Raw genomic sequence first — 16,005 nt, 5'->3', positions numbered from 1 at the left:
GTGTGTTTATTCTTCAGTATTACTTGTGAGAACTGTTAGCTTAATTGTTCCTACTGTGTATCTGATGTCAGATTTAAAGTGTTCATTAGATAAATTATAGCCCTGTGCAAATTCTCTCTTAAAAGCAAAAGCCTATCCATATTTTTCCTGCATCCCACAAACTAGTTGCCTATTAGCATGCATATTACTAGCATTGGCTGTTTAATAGTACTTATAAAGCACATATTAGTGCCCTACTTTGCATATTCTACCCCATAGCTAAACTTAAATACAACCTTACTATTAATAAACAGTATGAGTTTACTGAGGTAAAAGTCGTAGTTTATAGTTAATAGTGATAATTGGTCCCCAAACTAAAGTGTGACCAGAATGGCCATGTAAATGTCAAGTAAATAATTTGTGATCCATGTTTCTGAATTTGTGTTTACTAATCATTAGTTCATGTTGAACTAAGCATTAATTGAGGCATTAATGTTATGCATGTACCCTTATTATAAAGTGTTACCTTTAAAGCTAGCAGCTGACTTCATTAATGAACCTCTGGCATTTTTATTTTTAATTTCTATTATCCAAAATGAATTATCCATACAATACGAATGTGCTATAATCTTTGCAAAACAGAGCTTTGGAAGTATAATGAAAAAAAGTATAATGCTTCTGTTGGTTGAAATGATTTTGAAGTGTTACGTTGATTACTAGGCAACGCAATAGCACATTTCATACACAAAGGTAATTCAAAGTGCTTTACATAAAAGGAAGTAGAACAATCATAAAAAAACAATAATAAAAACAATAAACTACTAAAGATAATTAAACTAAAAAAAGAAAAGGTCCTGGTAATTTTTTTTGCCATTATATTATCTGTTAAATTCAAAACACAATGCAACACAGTTCAAACTACATAAATCAATACAGAAATTTCCTTCATATTAAAACAGTAGGCCTGCATTGGGCCCTGTTTTTACTAAATGCAGACCATTCATTATGAAACTTCTCTGTTGGTCATTTGGCTGCAAACATTCAAGCTATAATTTCACTGGATACACAAGGTCTTACCTGAATGACAATGATGGTTGTCTTGAGATTCGGTGTGCTATATTTTTTCTTTTTATTTCTCTCTCCCTCTCTCTCTCTCTCTTTCACACACACACACCACATGTCATACTGAATCGCTGTAATGATGAGAGATATAGAGCTATTTAGTGTACAGCTCTTTGTAAAATAAATCTCCAGGCAAGCTCCATATTTATGCTTTGCAACTTGATTGGTTGATTGAAATTGTGATTCCTTATTAGCAGATATCACAAACATTCCATGTCAGATAGGTATTAAATAATAAATACAGATTTATACTGTATGCATGTTTGTACAGTATGTATGTGTCAAATGTATGTCAGACAGATTTTGACAACTGATTTGATCATTTTGCATGTGATGATTCACACGATAAAAGAGTGTTTAGAAGTTGTGAAGAGTGACAGTTTCACTGAGAATCAGCTCAGCAGTTCAGATCAGTATATTGTGTGCATTTAGTTAATGTGCAAATTAAAGACAAATGTAAGCTTCTTATTCTTTTAGCTCATATGTGCCAAAACACACATGCAATTTGCTTAAAAATATAATGAATAAAATAAAAATAAAAGTCTGATGTGAACAAGAAACTAAATGTTGAGATCTTAACAATCAATTCACCCAATTTTCATTTGAATTAATACAATGTGTTTCATATAGGCTATGATTTCTATTAAAAAGTAAATCCACCATGAACATTAACCGTCTGAGGTGTAAGCAGATTTATGGTGGAATTTACCAATTTACCAAAATGTTAAATAGTTACAAATTGAGATTGATTTGGAAAAACTGTAATGTGCAAAGCGCTTGACCAAGATTCAGTATTTGATGTCTTATCTAGGAGTCAGAACACATTGTTCTTCCACTGGTTTCTGGTTGTTAGTTTTCCACTGGTTATCAGTTTTATCTGGTGGTTTGTGCTCAGTGTGGTTGTAGTTCTCATCTCACAGCTCTGACTGTGGTTTCTGTAATGGACCTTTATCTTAAGGATCTGAAAATATGTAAGTACTGGATATGGTTAATTCTGCTCTAATAGATTAGTATATTTGTAAGTAATACAGCCTCTCAGATTGCTGTGGGTTTTTTTTTTTTTTTTTATTATTTTCTGATTTTAGAATAACCTCCAAATTGTCTTAAATCTTAAATTAAGTCAAAAGTTCAGATGTTTAATGAATAGTTTGAGTTGTTTCAAATACTGAACATTACAACATAACACTACATATAATACTTTTTAATTTACATAATTTTATTTTAAAACTTCTGATGGCTAATTTCACAGCATAGTTAAATGTAAATATAATAGGTCTAAACTGAAATCCAACATTATTCAATTCAATAAAGTTATATTTCATATTATAACAATGACTTAAACTCCTCATTTTAATTTAAATATACTGTACATATATACCCTTTTTTCTTTTGTGTGTGTGTGTGCCATTTCATTGTTTATTTTTGTGACTATTTTAGGTGTGTTTATTTTTATTTCTTAAGAAATTTCTTTTGAAGATCAATACAAACATAACAACTCTTTAATGAAACACTCAAATAGGACCCTTGTTTTAAATGGCAACAGTTTTCAGCAGTGTTCAGCAAACATAAGAGTCCATTAACAGGATGTGTTGAGGAATGTGCCTCCGCTCCACCTTGAGACAGGCTGTTTATTTTGTCTTAATCGTGGACTATGTCTCATGGTCTCAACGTGTCATGTTCAGTTTAGTTCAGTTTTGTTTATTTCCTGTTGTGCCTCTCTGAGTTCTTGTTAGTTTCTTTGGTTAACTATTGTCATTTTCCTGGGGCCTGTACCATGATGGTAGTTGAACAAATTCAGAGTTACAGGACTAGTTTTGAGTTGACGAAACCAAACCACTCCAATCCGGCTTTGTTGGTACCATGATGCTGATCATCAACTTTCTTTGTCAAACTCAGGCTTTGATCCTGAGTTTGTGGAGCATGCACACATGAATGTGTGACATGACTGGTGAACACCCAATCACAAGCTCTGGTTAAAGGTTAAAGTTTAAAGGTTTTGCAAGTGTCACGGTGGCGTGTGCTGGGAATGATCTGGATGGGCGAGGAGGTCCAAAACATAGAGTTTTATTTATAATATTCACAGGGAAACAGGAACGGACAGGAAACAGCAGGGAACCAGCAACCACAACGTAAACTCACGGAGTAACTATACATGAAGACAATATAATCACGACAAACAAACGTGAAACACAACCAAACTTATATACACTGACTAATCAGGGGAGGACAGGTGTAGACGATCAGACGATGACGTAACAAATTGAAAACAGAAACGGAAAGATCAAATAAGGGCATACAGGGAAACAGTCCAAAAGGTCTGACAGCAAGGTTAAGAGTTTGAAGAATATGATGAATTTAAACTCATTTAATGAAAAAAGTATTTGTTCATGAAAGAAATTATCTTGCTCGATCAGTGCAGTCACAAGTGTAGTTTATATAGTTGAAAATATACAGCAATAGAGACTTGAATGTGTAAGATCACATGTAGTCATTTTTTAAAGCACTATCTATTGATTTTACAGCTTATTTATATTACATACGATCTGAATATATTAACAATCATTTAAAATAAATGATTTATAATAACTGCTAAACTAAAATTGCCTGTGTGTAATGGAATATAAATCATATAATAATTATATAAATCATATAAAATAACTCTAAGCAATTACCATTAAAACCAGACCATTTTTATTTTATCTTATTTATTTTATTTATCTTTGTTTTACTAGTGACCGGGAGAAGAACACTGGACTGCCACCATATACTCTACTCTCATGCTGTGTTCAAGTCCTCCTGGGACGTTCGTACTTACGAGTTGAAAAGTCATTATGACGTCAGGTGCATTCAAGTCACTTTGGTTGGAATAAGATGGCGATTTACCATTTCTTTTAAACTCTACATCTACAAAATGCCGAATAAAAAATGTGCATCATTGTGTTTTGCTTTTTTCTGTTTTTATTCAATTTATGATTAATTCTCAAGATGGCGGCGCGGTCAGACGCAGCGGCTACTCTGGGTCCCAACGACGGTGCTTTTATGTCTTTTAATGTCGTCCGTTCGTCTCCAAACAGTGTAAATGTACCGCTAAAACATAGGGAAAGCACTCCAAAACAGATTTACGATCGCCAAAGCCTTTTGGAAATCGGAAACGCACAAAAACACCAACTCTCGCCGGCGGCCACTGAGAAGCTTCGAGGCCTTTGTATACTGATGAAGCCGGACCTCAAGACTGTGGCCTCACCTCCTGACGCTACCCGCACAAAGCGGCGGCGCCGGCGGTGCGAAAGAGGACGGAAGCGCGGTAAGCGCGGAGGCATATGAGCTAGGCTACGGGCAAACCCCACAAGACCGGCTCTTCCAACACTCATGCTCTCGAATGTTCGCTCGCTGGAAAATAAACTGGACGAAATTCAACTCAGTCAGTCCGCAGAGCACGAGGCAAGGGATTGTTGTGTGTTTGTTTTCACTGAAACATGGCTAAACGACAAAACCCCGGTCTCCACCATTCAACTGCACGGGCTAACCTGCTGCCGAGCGGACAGAGATACAGCACTGTCTGGTAAGACTCGCGGGGGAGGCTTGTGTGTGTATATCAACAAGAAATGGTGTAACAATGCTGCTGTAGTGACAAAACACTGTTCATCGCTGGTGGAGTTTATGTTTGTGAAGTGTCGGCCGTTCTACCTGCCGCGGGAGTTCACGGCCATTGTGATTGTCGCGGTTTACATCCCGCAGTGTGCAAACTAAGGACGCGCTTCGCAAGCTGTACAGCGCCATCAGCGAACAACAAACAAATAACCCCGGCGGCTTTTTCATCATTGCCGGTGACTTTAATCACGCGAACTTAAAGTCTGTTTTGCCAAAGTTCTACAAACATGTGAACTTTGCAACAAGGGGAAACAACACACTGGACTTTGTTTATACAACAAATAAAAACGCTTACAGGGCTGAACCCCGCCCCCACCTGGGGTACTCAGACCACATCTCTGTATGCTAATCCCAGCATACAGACCACTTCTGAAACTTACCAAACCGGTTCAAAAACAGATCACGGTACGGCCAGATGATGCTACCTCTGCACTACAGGACTGCTTCCAGGACACAGACTGGAACATGTTTAAAGAGGCAGCCACCTACAATAACCATACAGACCTGCAAGAATACACAGAAACAGTGACTGCTTACATCAAAAAGTGCATAGATGATGTGACAGTCACCAAAACCATCACCACACGTGCCAACCAGAAGCCATGGATGACAGCAGAGGTTCATGGGCTGCTAAAAATCCGAGATGACGCATTCAGATCAGGAGATAAGGCAGCTCTCAAAACAGCAAGAGCCAATCTGTCTCATGGCATCAAGAAGGCAAAACATCAATATGCTCAGAAAATCAACAATAACTTCAGCGACAGTAAAGACACTCGGTCCCTGTGGCAAGCCATTCAGACCATCACTGACTACAAGCCCCTGCCACAGGCCAGTGACGATGACACATCTCTGCCAGATGCACTCAACCACTTCTACTCACGATTTGAGACACAGAACGACACTCCTGCACAGAAACTCCACACATCTCCAAACGACCAGGTACTCTGTCTTTCTCCAGCCGACGTAAGGAAGACCCTATCCAGGATAAACCCACGAAAGGCTGCGGGCCCTGACAACATACCTGGCCGTGTACTAAGAGACTGTGCTGCACAGCTGACGGATGTCCTAACAGACATCTTCAACACCTCGCTGAGCCAGGCAGTCGTCCCCACGTGTCTCAAATCCACATCCATAATTCCAGTTCCAAAGAAGTCACCTGTGTCCTGTCTGAATGACTATCGTCCCATAGCACTGACCCCAATCATGATGAAGTGCTTTGAGAGGTTAGTCATGCATCACATCAAGTCCAGTCTCCCAAATACGCTGGACCCATTCCAGTTTGCATACCGTCCAAACCGCTCCACGGACGATGCAATATCCAGCACTCTCCACCTAGCTCTCACTCACCTGGAACAGAAAGACTCTTATGTTAGAATGCTGTTCATTGTCTTCAGCTCAGCATTCAACACAACAATCCCTCAGCAGCTCATCCACAAACTAAACCTGCTGGGCCTAAACACCTCCCTCTGTAATTGGATCTTAGACTTCTTAACTGGTAGACCCCAGTCAGACCGTGACGGCCGCAACACCTCCAGCACTACCACACTGAGCACAGGTGCCCCACAGGGCTGTGTTCTCAGCCCGCTGCTCTTCACGCTGCTGACCCATGACTGCACTGCCAAGTTCAGCTCCAACCACATCATCAAGTTCGCTGATGACACGACTGTGGTAGGTCTCATCAGCAACAATGATGAAACATACTACAGAGAGGAAGTGGCACAGCTGGCTAAATGGTGTGGCGCTAACAATCTGTCCCTCAATGTGGGTAAGACAAAAGAGGTTGTGATGGACTTCAGAAGAAACTCTGTTGACCACCCCCCACTGACCATTGACAGCTCAACTGTGGAGAGAGTCAGCAGCACTAAATTCCTGGGGGTGCACATTACAGAGGATCTTACCTGGACCACCAACGTCATGTCGCTCAACAAGAAGGGCCAACAGCACCTCCACTTTCTCCGCCGGCTGAAAAGGGCAAGTCTCCCTCCACCCATTCTCACCACTTTCTACAGGGGCACCATTGAGAGTGTGCTGACCAGCTGCATCACTGTCTGGTACGGGAACTGCAGTGCTGCTGACCGCAAGACCCTACAGCGGACAGTGAACACAGCTGCAAAGATCATCGGTGCCCCTCTCCGCTCCATCCTGGACATTTTCTTGCACAATGCTCCAGCAAGGCCTCCAGCATCATGAAAGACCCCACCCATCCCTCCCACAATCTCTTCCAGCTCCTGCCATCAGGTAGAAGGTACCGGAGTATCAAAGCTCGCTCTGTCAGATTTCTCAACAGCTTTTTCCCCCAGGCTGTGAGAGTCCTTAACTCCAATCTCCCTGTCCCCCTCTGAAACCATGAAAACGTCAGCCTCCTCCCCCCAACTCATTAAAACTGCCGACAATCTTTCAAAGTGCAATTCTGAGTGTGTTACACAGGTGAGTGGGCTATACAAACCACTTGTAGTAACACACTTATGTACATTAGACACTTTCTATAAACACTTGCTGCTACAAAGACTCAATCGGATTATATATGTTTATATTGTGCATTGCACTATGCGCTGCTTCCCTCAAAATCTCTCTTCTGCACAATTTAATGCACAAAATATCTCTTTTGCACAATTTCATGTACAGATGTCTCTTTTGTAAAACGTCATGTTCAGTACTTATGTAAAGTTTTTGTTGTCTCAGTTTTGTATGTGTAGTCAACTATTTATTATAGTTATAGTATTTATAGTATATGTATAGTCAAATGGTTAACTGTTGTATAAGTCTGTAATTGCTTTTCTTATCCGTGTACTGTTGTATGTTTATATTATGCTTAACTAGTATGTAGCACCGTGGTCCTGTGAGACACGACATCTCGTTCTACTATATGTCCACACATGTAGCAGAATGACAATAAAGCTCAACTTGACTTGACTTGACTTGATGAAGGTGATGTAAACTGCATTACAGGTAATTATACAGTAATATAATATTTTGCATATGTAACCTATATAGTTTTATTGTACATTACAAAAATAATAATTCTATTCATTTCAACAAATTTATCTTTGGCTGCATCCATTGCATTCAACACATTTTTTCACTGATATGCCCCCAACTCAGAAACTCGGGGCTTAAACAATTTCCCACTGGTAACATCGACTTTGTGGTGGCATTCATGTGCATTCAACTCGTAAATATGATCTATCCGACATGACTTGAATGCACCATCAGTCTCAGGCACGCTCTCATAACGAGCTACAGGTGATGACGATTCTGCCTGAGAGGGAGCAAAGAGAGAGGGAGAGAGAGAGCAAGGATAGCACAGACACAGGGCATATGACCACACCCTCACATTGGTAAACCAGAATAGAATAGATTACAATGAAAATATATCCTGGAGCAAAACAATACTTTTTTTGCACACGTGTCGAAACACACACATAACATCCAGCAAACATCCAGCCATAAACATAACCATCACTACAGCAAAAGCACATCATACAATTTCCTATTAATCAGCCACCAAATTACCAAAACATAAAATAGTTAAAAATTGAGATTGATTTAAAAAATTTGTGATGTGCAAAAGTTTTGACCAAACCTCAGTTTTTGACACCATGTTTGGGAGGGAGAACAAGTTGGTCTTTCAGTGGTTTCTGGTTGCAAGTTTTCCACTCGTTGTTAGTTTTATCTGGTGATTTGTGCTCAGTGTGGTTGTAGTTTTCTTCTCACAGCTCTGACAGTGGTTTTAGAAATAGACCTTTATCATAAGAACCTGAAAAAATACGTAACACAAGGTTAGTTCTGCTACAGGTCTGTGCCTTTTACATTAGTATGCTTTTTTCTAAACTACATTTACATAAAGTCAATTAGCAGACACTTTAATCCAAAGTGACTTACAAATGAGGACAATAGAAGCAGTCAGAACCAACAATATGCAAGTGCTATGACAAATCTTGGTTAGCATAAAACAATTGTGTTTTTTTTTTTTCCCCCTTACCTACTTTTCCTGTGTTTCCTGATTCTTATTCCATTCACCTGTCCCTTCATTAACTGTCCTCATTTGGAATTTACTGCTGACTCTGATGTCTCTATAGTGGTTAAACACGTAATATAATTAATTTTGGGCAAATCTAGCGGGCAGTAAAGACTTTTAAACTGAAAAAATCTGAAAAATACTAAAGTGCAGTTTTGAACCAAGGAAGTATTTTTTTTTTTTTTTTTTTTTTTTTTTTTTTTAAACCAGCTTGTATGCAGCCAACAAAATGCACTGAGCACCGCTGTCATCAGAAATCACCCTTAACAGATGAAAGGATAGTACGAGCCTATTGGACATTCAAACTAATGTGTTATTGTGTGAAAATGAGATTAATCTGAAGAACGAATGCTGATCAGATGCAGGTAATCATGATTGCTCAGTCAATCTCTATCTCATACACACAGTACACTGCTTTTACTACAGTAATACAATAAGGTTTTAATGAAGCAACTCCACGTTCCTTTGTTGCTAGTTCTAAAGTGATGTTCTGGAATTAGTAACAGAGGCTTGGGCTCAGCTGTTAAACTGTCAACTTTAGATTTAAATCCATTGTGCAAGAAAATAGTTCTGCACAAAAGAGGGATTTTAATGACACTCTGTTGTTATTTATTTATTTATTTATTTTAATGTATTCACAAATGTGTGCTATTGAAGTGTCACAATCTCAGGCATGCCGATATACAGCCATATCTCGTGTCTACGAGTGTGATATTGCTCATTTCCTATCAGTCCAAAAATAAAAGTATACAGAAAATTTAACTTAAAGGGGTCATCGGATTAATACTTTTAACACTTTTAACTATTATGGTTTAAAGAGGTCATTGGATGCTAAGTTCACTTTTACATGTTGTTTGAACATTAATGTGTGTTGTCAGTGTATGTACAAATCTACCCTATAATGATAAAAATCCATGTAGTGGTTTTTAATTATTCTGTAAAAAGAATATTCCCTTTTTCAAATCGAGCCGTTCTCAGATGCCTGTCGTTGCGTCACACCCACAGAGGCCGCTCCCACAATAGTCGATTGACATGAGTGTTTTACCTCAGATCAGCTGTAACAGTCCGCCATCTTTGTTTCGATGCGGAGCAGGAATGTAATTTAGAAAGAATATCTCCGATTGAGTGATTGAGGTGTTGTGTTGCTGGATGTAATAATGAACGTAGTGGTCGTCATTTATTCCCGACATCTGACCTACTGAAGATGCAGTAGATTAAGTTTGTTTGTGAAGGGAATGCGCCTCCCGATCTACATATATCCGTCTATGTTCGCGCGAATCATTCGTGATCCAGCTTCACTTACAGCAGAAGTGAGTATAAGGGGGTTGTTTTGTGAATCTTTGCGATCACCTTTCCTAATAATGTGCTAGTTAGCAAGTTTAAATGCAGCTAGATGCAGCTAAAGTAAACAGGCTCGTCTCTCCACAGAGAGAAAAGAGGGGCGGGGCGAGCAGAGCTCATTTGCATTTAAAGCAGCCTCGACCAGAATGAGATGATTTTTGCAGAGCTGATTTTGGCAAGGTAAAAAGGGTGTTGTTTTACACTACCATTGAGAATTTTTAACGAAAGTATATTAGAGACTTTTCATTAAGATTCTAAATAATCATATCAACTTGTGGAAAATGGGCATCAGATGACCCCTTTAAATAATAGATAAAACAAAATAATTATATAGGCCAAACCCAACTGCATTTAATGTATTGTGCCCAAGAGTTAATGACATTCATTAAAAAAAAAATAAAATAAAAATAAATTGTATATATATTGCATTTACTGAGGGAAAACACAACATTATATTCACTGTTTGCCATGGTGGATCAATTTGATCCATGATCAACATTAAGGTCAGCTTAGGAGTCGAATGCACATCAAATTATCTTGACTCAGTGAACTAATTTGTTAGATTAAGTAATTAAGTAATTGTTAGATTAAGTCAGATTTTGATGTGACAAATATAGATATTGTTTTGATGCTGCATACAGGTACTGATAGGAAAATAAAGACAAGCCAATCAATCAATTAATGAAAAAAAAAAAAATAATAATATATATATTTATATATCTTTAGTGACTCTGAACAAATCCTTATTTACATCTTAAAATATTGAACAAACTGGCAAAATTGTCAGCAGAGAGATGGAAATGTTTTATTCATATAATCAGACCAAGAGGACTGATGAAAGTCATGGCAGCCATTAAGTTCAAACTGATGTCTCATCGGCGTTGGGTTCTGTGTGTGTTTGTGGTGTTTAAATATCGCTGAGATTTGACACCAAAACACACAAAATAGGGTCTGAAATCACTCTCAAACTCATCAAACAGACAGACATCTCAAACCAAGACAAGTGGACTCCATCCTTAAAGTAGTTTACAAAGATGACCAACATAAAAGGTAAGCAGAACGTAACAAAAGTAACCAAGGCAAAAGTGAACACTGAATGTGTGTTTTTGCTGACAGGAGTGGAAGAGGCTTTACAGGTGATTACAAATGTTACAGTCAGTGAGATCAGATATGCCAAACCTAAGCCAATGCTGAATAAAAATGACATGGTTACAGATGAATTCACAGAAAAAAGGAATGCATTCGGTATGGAAAAGAGAAGCACAAAGATGGATATTGTAAAATAACTGGGGAATAAGAAAATACGAGCAGAATACAGTGGATATGTCAGTGTCAAAACCCCCTCTAGAGTCACAAGCTGATGCAGCTGAAAACCACAGCAATGTAACCCTGACCAAAACTGGAAAAAAATGTATGCTGGGGTTAGCTGTGTCACTATATATAGACTGAGGACCTGTTGTATCAGGTCACTGAGGAGGAGGAGGATAATGAAGGCTGAAATTCGGCCTCTGATCATTCTGTGAATGTCTAGAAGACGTGAAGCCCAAACCAGAGCAGGCAGACCCACACAAACACTAGTGATGAGGAAAACTGACAGTCTGACTTCTGAACCTGCAAAATTATGAATTCGATGAGAATCCATTTGCCTTAAATACAGATCTTTGTAAAACGGGGAATAGCAACTACAGCAGCTGTGTTAGAGATGTCATATATTGTGTCCTCTGTGGTCACTTTAAATTACTGAAAGACAAAAAAAGCAAGTGATGTATCTTCCTGCATTTATATAAAATGTATTTAAGTCAAGTAACATTTAGTTGTATAGCGCTTTATACAATACAATGTTTTGTTCTGTTGTTTGAAAGCAGCTGCACACAAATAAAGATTCAAAATAGCACTCTATATTTCAGCTAAGTGCACTTAATACTTTTAACCTATAGTACATTTTCATTTATTTGCAATTAACATGCAATTAAGTGTCTGAAAAGATTACATTCAGTTCACACTTAGGTATATTCTTTAAAAGTATATTATTTCCATAAAAAGTACACTTTTGTTTTTTAAAAGTATGCTTTTGTTTGTCATTTGTCACAATGGTCATTTTATATTTCTTAATTGTTGGCCATTAATATATAGGTTACAAAAATGACCAACGAGAGTTTTGGCTAAGATATTTACTGTGAATTAAAAAAAAAAAAAAAAAAAAAAAAAAAGTATTACATTCGTTACTAAAGACACCAATATTCTGGTTATTATATAACACAATAAATCTCGTTTGGTTATTTTAATGATTTAGATTCACAAGGTCTCACCTGAATGACACTGACAGCTGTCTTTAGATTCAATGTTCCGTTCTCTCTCTCTTTGTCTCTCTCTCTCTCTCTCTCTCTCTCTTTTTCTCTCTATATGTGTGCATGTGCTGAATGACTGGGAGGAGTATGTGAGTATTTGAGTGAGTGGCAGTTTGAGTGAGTTTTCATTGTTTTTCCCTCTACTATTTTGAAAGGTTAGGAGGAATATATGTAGTCACTGTTGCACTGTAAAAAACAATTTGTTGAGTCAACTTAAAATAATTTGTTACCTGGCTGCCTTTAAAATTTTAAGTTCAGTCAACTCAAAAAAAGTTTAGTCAGCTTGAAATATAAAGTTGTACTAAGTGACAACTTAGATATTTGAGTTGATTCTACTTAAAACTTTAAGACAGCTAGCTAACAAACACAGCTTTTAAGTTTAACAAACTAAATTTCTAAATTTTTAGTTCAGTCAACTCAAATATCTACTGTCACTTAGTACAACTTAACAGTTCAAGTTGACTAAACTTATTGAAGTTGACTGAACTTTTTTTTTTTTTTTTTTTTTTTTACAGTGTTGTCATAATCAGTATAATCTATATTCCATTTAATTTGATTTCCTACAGTGTTGAAGAGAAATATGTGGTAGGTTTTTTAGTAGTTCAATTATGCCGTTTTTTTCTGTCAGATCATCACTATGTATCTATTGTGGTTTCTCTTTCTAAATCCTATATGGTGCCTCCACAAATATTGGCACCCTTGGTAAATATGAGCAAATGCAGCTGTGGAAATAAATCTGCATTGTTTATTGTTTTGATCTTTCATTAAAAAAAGAAGTCAAAATTCTAACCTTTCATTGAAATAAAATAATAGAAATTTTGGGTGAAATCTTATTATTAAATAGATTTTTTTTCTCTATTTCACGTTGGCCACAATTATTGGCACCCAATTATTGCAACACACTTCTCCCAAGATAACAGCTCTGAATGTTCTCCTATAATGCTTGATGAGTTTGGAGAAGACCTGACAAGAGATCAGAGATCATTCCTTCATATAGAATCTCTTCAGATCCTTCAGATGCCCAGCTCCATGTCGGTTCTTCTCCTCTTCAGTTCACCTCACTTATTTTTTAAAGGCTTCAGGTCAAGGAAATGGGACGGCCATGGCAGAAGCTTCATTTTGTTCTCAGTGGCACATTTTTGTGTTTGTTTTGGATCATTGTCCTGATAAAATATCTAAACATGGCCCATTATAAGATTTCTAACAGTGGCAGTCAGGCTTAGATTTTTTTTTTTTTTTTATCTCTTATTATAGATAGAAGTAGATAAAATGATGCCATGTATCTAAACAAGATGTCCAGGATCTCTGGCAGAAAAATAGGTCCAGAACATTAAAGATCCAGCAGTCTATTTAAATGTGGGCATGGGGTACTTTTAATACCTGTTTGCACCAAACCCATCTTGAGTGTTTGCTGTCAAAAAGGTTTTTTTTTTTTTGTTTGTTTGTTTTTTTTTTTTTGTTTGTTTTAGTTTCATCTGACCATAGAAGCCAGTCCCATTAAGTTCTAAATAAACTAAATATGCTGGAGTTAGTTTTTGGGTGAGCGAGCAGGATTTCTCTTGAAACCCTCCTACAACATGTGGTGATGTAGGGGCTGCTTGAATTTTTTTTTTTTTTTTTTTTTTTTTTTTTTAAGGCTTTTTGGCCCCAAGACTCCACTAGTCTCTGCAATTCTCCAGCTGTGATTCTTGGAGAGTCTTTGGCCACTCAGTGTCTCCTCCTCACCATCCAGTAGAACGATATAGACACACATCCTCTTCTAGGCAGATTTGTAACATCTTTAGGTGATTGGAACTTCTTAATTATTGCCCTGATGGTGGAAATGGGGATTTTTAATGCCTTAGCTCTTTGCACTTTCTATTTTGTGAAGCTCACCCTGGTATGTTTTGGTGCTGTTTTTTGCTGGTCCTTTGCTGGTTTATGCTGGTCATGTTGCTGGTCAAGGACCAGCATAAACCAGCTAAGGACCAGCGTAAACCAGCACCAAAACATACCTACCAGCATATGCTTTTTTTTTTTTTTTTTTCACCAGGGCAGCAATCTTGTTCTGCACATCAGAACTATGTTCTTTGGTTTTAGTCCCTGTGATGGACATTTGTGGGAATTTAGAAGTTGTGTTCCTTATATGTATAATCCTGTGCAACAGGAGGTCACGGCTGGACAATTTAATGTTCCTAGTCACACTGGTGTGCTTAAAAAAAAAATATATATATATATATATATATATATATATATATATATGAATGGGAATATTCTTCAGAGGTATTTTACTCATACGAATTTTTAGGGGTGCCAATAATTGTGGTCATCGTGAACTGGAGAAAAACATTTATTTTATAATGAGATTTTCTCCCCACTTTCCATTGTTTTATTTCAATGAAAGGTTAGAATTTTGTGATTTTTTTTTTTTTTTTTGAATGAAAGATCAAAAGGATAAACAATGCAGATTTATTTCCACAGCTGCCTATGCTCATATTTATCAAGGATGCCAATATTTGTGGGAGCACTGTATATTCACATCCATAAATGTACAGTAAGTGGTCTAAATTGAACAACGGAACCCAGCAGTTGGGCATTAAAATAAATAAATAAATAAAAAAGAGTGTGTAAAGTGAAAACCTTTATATACAGCACAACTTATTTTTCTTAACATGTTTTAAGTAAAGATTATTCATGCCTCTTAGTGAAACCACAGTCAGAGCTCAGATATGAGAGCTGAGATCAAACCATCAGATAAACCAACAACCAGAAACCAGCAGAAGAAATCAAGAAGAAAGAGCAAGACACATGGACAGAACGAGAGAAGAAATCAACCAACGCTGTAGCACTGTAGAAATGTCCTGAATATATTTAGGTAAGACACAGGTGTTTCTTTTCCAATTAAAGTATTTTATATTAAGTGACACGTAATACAGAAATACAGACTAAAATGCATGAATGATTTCAGTCTGATGATTCTTGAGTTATTGTAGTTTTAGCTGACTTTATGAGATTTGATTTCTTAGCTGCTCAGCATTTTTTCAGCACAGATGCAAAATGTTCACTTATTAATTAACTTATATGTTTTCAGACAAGTATCACAGAGACTAAAATATGGGATCTGATGTTAACTTCACACTAAGATCTGACCGGTTGGAGATGAAAGTCAGATTGGCCATCTTCATCCTCATTTGTTTGTGTGCAGGTCTACCAGTTCTTGCTTGGTCTGTCAGTGATGTAATTTATCACAGAAAGAATGGACACCGTATTTCAGTCTTCATCATCCTCCTCCTCCTCACTGACTTTGTTGAGCTTCTCTTGAGTCCCTACATACTGTTAAAACTTTTCTTAGATGAGATATCCTGGGATTCAAATTGGACATGTTGGTTTTTTTGGGCTGTATTATGGCCATCAAGAGTCTGTGGTCTCCTCCTAAACCAGCTGGTGGCACTAGAGGGAATTCTCTATGTGAAATACCCACTAGAGTATCTGGGTTCTGTTTTCTCTTCACCTTGTTTTACAGTTTTAAACATACTTGTGTTTTTCGCCATCTTTATTGGTCATATT

This window comes from Labeo rohita, unplaced genomic scaffold (assembly GCF_022985175.1).
Source record: "Labeo rohita strain BAU-BD-2019 unplaced genomic scaffold, IGBB_LRoh.1.0 scaffold_333, whole genome shotgun sequence".
Lineage (NCBI taxonomy): Eukaryota > Metazoa > Chordata > Actinopteri > Cypriniformes > Cyprinidae > Labeo > Labeo rohita.
Note: the sequence above shows the minus strand (reverse complement) of the source record.